Genomic DNA, 7,721 nt, shown 5'->3' on the forward strand with positions numbered 1-7,721 from the left:
ACTTGTAAGCTGGCATGGAGCCACAGCCAAGGATGGGTTTGCACTTGGAGAACTTGGGAAGAGGTAATTACTTTAAAGACCTCATGTAGATTCCTGTATTCCTTCCAGCACCTTTTGTGGAACCAGTGTCCACTGATGTTTTTGCTGTTTCCAAAGATTCTTTTGCAGACATTTCTCAGTAAGGTAAATTACTGACTTGGAAATGCTTAAACAGTTAGGGCTCTAATGTAGTTTTGGATTTGAAAGCAGGTGAGTAACTACAGTGAGATATTAAAATCATGTTGGGAGAGAACAGATTTAAAGCGACATAAACATATCATTCCCTTGCTTAAAAACTTGAAAGGATTTTTGTTTTTATTTTTAACAGACTTTTTCTTTCATTATCAACACTTTATGTTTTTTAGAGTACTTTTGGGTTTATAGAAAAATTGAGTGGAAGATGGAGTTCCCATGCACCCTCAACTCCCACCATCAAAACCCTGCATTGGAGTTGCTGTTCCAGTCAGTGAACCAGCACAGACACATGTGAACCTAAGTCCACAGCCGGCATTACTGTTCACTCCTGGTGCTGTACAGTCAACGGGTTTTTTTAAAAAAATATATTTTATTGATTATGCTATTACAGTTGTCCCATTTCCCCCTTCACTCCCCTCCACCCTGTACCCCCTCTCCCACCTACGTTCCCCCCCTTTAGTCCATGTCCATGTGTCATACTTATGAGTTCTTTAGCTTCTACTTTTCCCGTACTATTCTTGCCCTCCCCCTATTTTCAACCTACATTCTATGCTACTTATTCTCTATACCTTTTCCCCCTCTCTCCTCCTCCCACCCTTACTGCTAGCCCCCCATGTGCCCTCCATTTCTGTGGTTCTGTTCCTATTCTAGTTGTTTGCTTAGTTTCTTTTGGTTTTGCTTTAGGTGTGGTTGTTAATAATTGTGAGTTTGCTGTCCTTTTACTATACATGTCTTTTCTTTATCTTCTTTTCTTAGATAAGTCCCTTTAGCATTTCATAAAATAAGGGCTTGGTGATGATGAACTCTTTTAATTTGACCTTATCTGAAAAGCACTTTATCTTCTCTTCCATTCTAAATGAGAGCTTTGCTGGATAGAGCAATCTGGGATATAGGTCCTTGTCTTTCATGACTTGGAATATTTCTTTCCAGCCCCTTCTTGCCTGTAAGGTCTCTTTTGAAAAATCAGCTGATAGTCTGATGGGAACTCCTTTGTAGGTGACTGTCCCCTTATCTCTTGCTGCTTCTAGGATTCTCTCCTTCGTTTTACCTTGGCTAAAGTAATTATGATGTGCCTTGGTGTGTTTCTTTTTGGGTCCAACTTCTTTGGGGCTCTCTGCGCTCCTTGGATTTCTTGGAAGACTATTCCCTTTGCCAGTTTGGGGAAGTTCTCCTTTATTATTTGTTCAAATAACTTTTCCCCTTGTTGGTCTTCCCCTTCTGGTACCCCTATAATTTGGATGTTGGAATGTTTAAAGGTGTCCTTGATGGTCTTAAGCTTTTCTTTGATTTTTTGAATTATTTCATCATGCTTTCCTGCTTGGTTGATTCTATCTTCCTTCTGGTCCACTGTGTTGTTTTGAGACTCAGATTCCTTCCTTTCACTATTGGCTCTCCTCCGTATATCTTCCTGCATCCCTTTTATGGTAATCTGCATTTTTTCATGTAATTTGCATCCAAAGTCAACCAGTTCCGTGAGCTTCCTGATCACCAGTGTTTTGAACTGTGCATCTGATAGATTGGCTATTTCTTGGTCACTCAAAAGGATGAGTCCTGGGGGACTGATCTGTTCTGCTGGAAACATGTCTTCTGTCTTTCCCTATCTCTCCTATTATTTTATTTATTTATTTATTTTTTCTCCGGTCTGGTCGCTCTTGTTATGGTAGGGGGCGGAGCCTTAGGTGTTCACCCGGGCTGGGCGCCCCAGTCGCTAGATTGTGACATTATATGTGTGGGCAGGGGCGGGAGCGGGGACAGGAGGGATCAATGGCGACCGTTCAGTACTCCTGGAGCCAGACACTTCCCTGGGCTTCTGGGCCGTGAGCTCTGCCCTGGTCCACAATCGCTGCCCCACTGATTCCCCCAGCCGCTGCTTGCGTACTCAGGGATCACCGCTACACCGCTGCGCTCTTGCGCCCCGGATTGCTGTCGTGCCGATTTTGTGCCAAATTTCCCCCGACCTATGCGTGCCTGCGACCCGCGCCAGCCCCGCGCCTGCTCGGCTCGTCATCCCCTACCAGTCTGGATGTACGGGTCTACTTCAACTTCTTGGCTGTCCGACTTCCATTTAGATAAATCCTCTGACAGTTCTGATATTATGACTGCAAATCATTGTTGTAAATTATTGTTGTTCTGTTCTTGGTTGTGCGAGGAAGTACGGTGCATCCACCTATTCCTCCATCTTGCCGGAAGTCCCGAACGGGTTTTGACAAATGTATAATGGCATGTAGCACCACTATAGTTGCAGGGGTGTCTGAGTCGCAGCCCATGGGCCATGAGCGGCCCAGGATGGCTATGAATGCGGCCCAACACAAAATTGTAAATCTTTTTTTTTTCTTTATCAGTTTTCGTTAGTATTTGTGTATTTACTGTGTGGCCCAAGACAACATTTCTTCTTCCAGTGTGGCCCAGAGACGTCAAAAGGTTGGACACCCATTATGGAGTATTTTCACTGCCTTAAAAATCCCCTGTACTCTACCTATTTATTCTCTCCCAACCCCAACTCCAACCCCAAACTCAACCCTTGACAACCACTGATCTTTTTGTTGTTTTCATAGTTTTGCCTTTTCCACAATGTCAGAGTTGGAATCATACAGCATTTGGCCTTTTCAGATTGACTTCTTTCATTTAGTAATATGCATTTAAAGTTTCTCTGTGTCATTTCATGGCTTGATAGCTCCTTTCCTTTTAGCGCCGAATAACATTCCATTGTTTGGAAGCTGCTCCAGTTTAGTTATGCATTCACTCACTGCAGGACATCTTAGTTGTTTTCAAGTTGGGGAAAATATGAATAAAGTTACTATAAGCATCTGTGAGCAGGTCTGTGTAGATGTAAGTTTTCAACTCATTAGAGCAAATGACAAGTACAATTGCTGGATCATATGGTAAGCATATGTGTAGTTCTGTAAAACAAAATTGTGTTGTGAAGTGGCTGTGCCCTTCTGCATTCCCATCAGCAATGAATGAGCATTCCTGTTGCTCTGCTCCCTCACCTGTATTTGGTGTTGTCAGTGTCCTGGGTTTGGGCCACTGTAACAGGTGTGTGGTGTCATCTCATTGTTTTGGTTTTTTACTCAAGAAATTTTTTTTTAAAGATTTTATTTATTTATTTTTTAGAGAGGGAAGGGAGGGAGAGAGAGAGAGAGAGAAACATCAATGTGTGGTTGCTGGGGGTTATGGCCTGCAACCCAGGAATGTACCCTGGCTGGGAATCAAACCTGCGACACTTTGGTTCGCAGCCCACGCTCAATCCACTGAGCTACGCTAGCCAGGGCTTACTCGAGAAATTTTTTAAAAATATATTTTATTGATTATGCTATTACAGTTGTCCCAATTTTTTCTCTCCATTATCCTCCTCTGCCCTGCACAACACCACCCCGCCCAACTCTCCAGCATCACCCACTTAGTTCATGCCCATGGGTCATCATACATAGAAGTTCTTTGGCTTCTCCATTTCCTATACTATTCTTAACCTCCCCCTGTCTATTTTATGTCTACCTATTATGCTTCTAAGCAGACAACTAGAACAGGAATAGAATCACAGAAATGGAGATCACATGGAGGGTTATCAGAGGGGGAAAATGGGCAGAATAGGTACAGGGAATAAGAATCATTGTTGTTTTAATTTGCACTGCTCTGGTACAATGATGCAGAGCATCTTTTCATGTGCTTACTTGCCATCTGTGTTACCTTCTTTGGTGAGGTATCTCCTAAGGTCTTTGGCTTATTTTTCTATTAGATTATTTTCTTATTGTTAAGTGTTAAGTCCTTTGTATATTTTGGGTAACAGTCCTTTCCCAGATGTGTCTTCTGAAAATGTTTTCTCACAGTCTATGCTTGTCTTCTCATTCTTTCAGCATTGTCTTTTGCAGAACAAAAAAAGTATCTAAAAAGTCATAGCCACACCCAAGGTCATCAAGATTTTCTCCTCTTTCACCTTCTAGGAGTTAATTTTGGGTTTTACATGTAGGTCTAAGATCCATTTTGAGTTAATATTTGTGAAGGATGTAAGGTCTGTGTTTAGATTCATTTTTTGCAAGTGGATGTCAAGTTCTTCCACCACTGTTGTTGAAAAGGCTATCTTTTTCCCATTGTATTGCTTTTGCTCCTTTGTCAAAGTTCAGTTGGCTATATTTGTGTGGCTCTTTCTCTGGACAATCTATTCTGAGTAGCCAGAGTAGCCACCGAACTACTTGCATATTCTTTTGCCCATATAACACTCTTTTTAAAAAAAAAATTATTTTAACCATTGTTCAAGTACAGTTTTCTGTCCTTTACTCCCATTCCAGCCCATGCACCCATCCCTCCGTCTCCCTCCCATTTCCACGCCCCTCCCCACCCCCCGCCTGCAGTTTAACAGTCTTGATTACTGCTGTTTTATATTGTCTTGAAGTGAGGTGGTGTCAGTCTTCCAACTTTGTTATTTCCTTCACTGTTGTGTTGGCTACTCTGGGTCTTTCGCCTCTCCAGATAAACTTTCACATCAGTTTGTTGGTATCTACAAACTAACTTACTGGGATCTGATCATTGCATGGAATCTATAAATCAAGTTGGGAAGAAGTAGCATCTTGAAAATACTGAGTCTTTCTATCCATGAACTTGGAATACCTCTCCCTTTTTCTAGTTCTTTGATTTGTTTTCATCAAAGTTTTGTAGTTTTTCTCAAATAAATCTTGTACATATTTTGTTAGACTTACACCTAAGTAGTTCATATTTTTGAATGCTAATGTAAATGGCATTGCATTTTAAATTTTAAATTCTGAAAGTTGTTGCTTGAAAGGTCTGTTTCTAACTTTTAAAAGAAGTCACTGATATGTAACAAGACTCAGAAAGCCTACCTTTCTTGACACCTACTTTGCCCATTTCATCTTTCAATGCTCCCATTCTTATGAGTAATGTTGTGCCTGTATTAAACTTTGTTCCATTTTTGGAAGGTTCTTGAACTGAGGTCTTCACACTATTACCTGAGCTTTTATTTTTAACAGCTTTCTTGATATATAATTCACATACCATACAATCCAGCCTTTTAAAGAATACAGTTCAGTTTCTGTGCACATGTTTTAATTCTTTTACATAGATGCCTAGAAGTGGAATTCCTGGGTCATGTGGCAACTCTGTTTCACATTTTGAGGAACTATCAAAAATGTATTTCCAAGTGACTGCACCATTTTATATTCCTATAGTTAAGGTAGGGGAATTCCAGTTTTTCATTCTTGCCAACACTTGTTACAGTCTGACTTTTTCTGTTACAAACATCCTACTGGGTATGAAGTGTCTTGTAGTTTTCATTGATGTTTCACTAATAATTAATGATATTGAATATTTTTCTTGTTATCGCTAGCCATTTATGTATCTTTTCTGTATTGTCATCTTTTGACCATTTAAAAATTGGGTTGTCTTGTTATTATATTATTGTTATCCCCTGATCTTTAACTGGCTAATATACTTTCTCCTTCTTATACTTTCTCCCCCTGCTCTTTTTTTCACACACATCTAGCACTACATTCCTCTCATTTATAGTCTTACATAGTTGGAATTGTTTGATTACAGTCTACCTTCCCCTGAGACTATTGATTCTGAAAGAGCAGGACTGGTATCTGTCTTATTCACTGTTGGTCCAATGCTTTACACCAGGGGCTCCCAACCCCCAGGCCACAGACCAGTACTGGAACTGCAGCCACACAGCAGGAGGTGAGTGGGTTAACGTCAAGGAGGGCTGGCGTGGGGAGTGTTGGGCCCAAGCAAGGCAGGGGAACCTGTGTCTGCTGCTGCTGCGGCTGCTGCTCTGGCCCGTTCTGCCTGGCCCATGTGGGCCCCACCTTGGCCTTGGTGATTCGTGGCTTCCAGAGTAGCCACCAGGATTTCTCCTTTGGGCCCTGGAAGCTGATGGCTACCAAGACCCACATCGTGAAGTCTGCAGAGAAGTTAGCTGACGAGTTGCGTATGCCATCCCTCCCTGAAGTGATGCTTGGAGACAATGTTTTAAGAAGCCAACACTGTTCTGGCTTTGGGATCGAGTTCAGTGCTCCAGATGCTTTGACATGTAAACAACTACCAAGGGAAGCTCAAAGTAGCCTGTGCACAAGAGGGGCAGAAAAGCAGGAAAGAGGGTGAACACTCCCAGGAGGTTATCAAACAGTATGACTGGACCTATATAACAGATTATAAAAGAACATGACTTAGAAAATCACTCAACTTAAAGGCTGCACCTCCAACAGATCATATAGATACAGAGAAACTAAAAGCCAGAGAAGAGATTAGTTTTTTGAAGATCTCCTGTTGGAGGATGAACAACTTCATGATCACGGAGTTTCAAGTCTGTGAAAATTCGAGTAACGCCTTCCAGCTTTTTCCTGCTGTTGCAGGTTTTTTCTGAGAATTGATGGAGTGCTCATCAGGATGAATGGCATGAAACTTTACCAGAGGCTGACAAGACTTACATGTTATGAGAATATACATCACAAGAGAGTGAAATTGCTCATTTAATGCATCTTCCGCCTTCCTTCCTCATGGAGCCCAGTGAAGTAGCACAGTATTTATTTATCAAGGAGGCACTTTGTGAGAAGTTAGCATTTCCAGGAAGAATTGATCATACCCCACAGACTCACAGAAAAATGCACCTGTGGGACAGAATATGATGTACCACATGCTCACTGTGGAATCTGATGGAGGGGATCTTGGCTATGTGGATGGGGTATTTGTTACGAGAATTAATTGCCTCGTCTAAATGCAGATTTTCAGTAGCCATAAAGGAATAAAGTAAAAGATTGCTGTAGTCAAAGGAAAAAAGTCAAGGTGGAATATCCTGAGATTGCCACGAAAGCACTGAAAAGCCTGCTTCCACGTCCAGCATCCTGTCTTTGTGAAGCAGGGTTTTCTGTAGTGACTGGAACCAAATCAAGAGTAGACTGGACATAAGCAACACACTTTGGGGGTCACTGTCTCCCATCACCCCCAGATGGGACTGTCTAGTTGTAGAAAATGAGCTCAGGGTTCTCACTGATTCTGCATTATGGTGAGTTGTATAATTATTTCACTATATATTACAATGTAATAACAACAGAAATAGTGTACACAATAAATGTAATGCACTTGAATCGCCCCAAAACCATCTTCCTTCACCCGCCCACCCCTCTCCGTCCTTGGAAAACTTGTCTTCCACAAAACCAGTCCCTGACGCCAAAGTTGAGGACTGCTGCTTTCCATGGGTTTAAGTTTCCTGGGACACACCACACACTCAAACACTTGCTGAATTGTATTTAATTTGATATGCACACTGTCCTGTTGTGTTAGGAGAGTCACTGTCTCCACTGAAAAGGTTTGAGGGCCCACCTCCTCTCTGACCATTGCACTCCTGTCTCCCACAAGTTGAGGGCTGTTCCTCGCGACAGTTTTGTGCACATCTGAGTTATGTGCAGAAGGACTGCAGCTGCCACAGTGTGAGGGATCCCTGCAGTGCAACATAAAATGCTTAGTGCACGCGTGGCACT

The 7,721-nt window shown here is 42.0% G+C and overlaps 1 pseudogene; it reads left to right on the forward strand.

Annotated features, from left to right (window-relative positions):
- The first annotated feature begins 5,374 nt into the window (after positions 1-5,374).
- LOC114497050 lies at positions 5,375-6,896 on the forward strand (annotated as a pseudogene).
- Positions 6,897-7,721: the final 825 nt, after the last annotated feature.

Source organism: Phyllostomus discolor, chromosome 5 (assembly GCF_004126475.2).
Source record: "Phyllostomus discolor isolate MPI-MPIP mPhyDis1 chromosome 5, mPhyDis1.pri.v3, whole genome shotgun sequence".
Lineage (NCBI taxonomy): Eukaryota > Metazoa > Chordata > Mammalia > Chiroptera > Phyllostomidae > Phyllostomus > Phyllostomus discolor.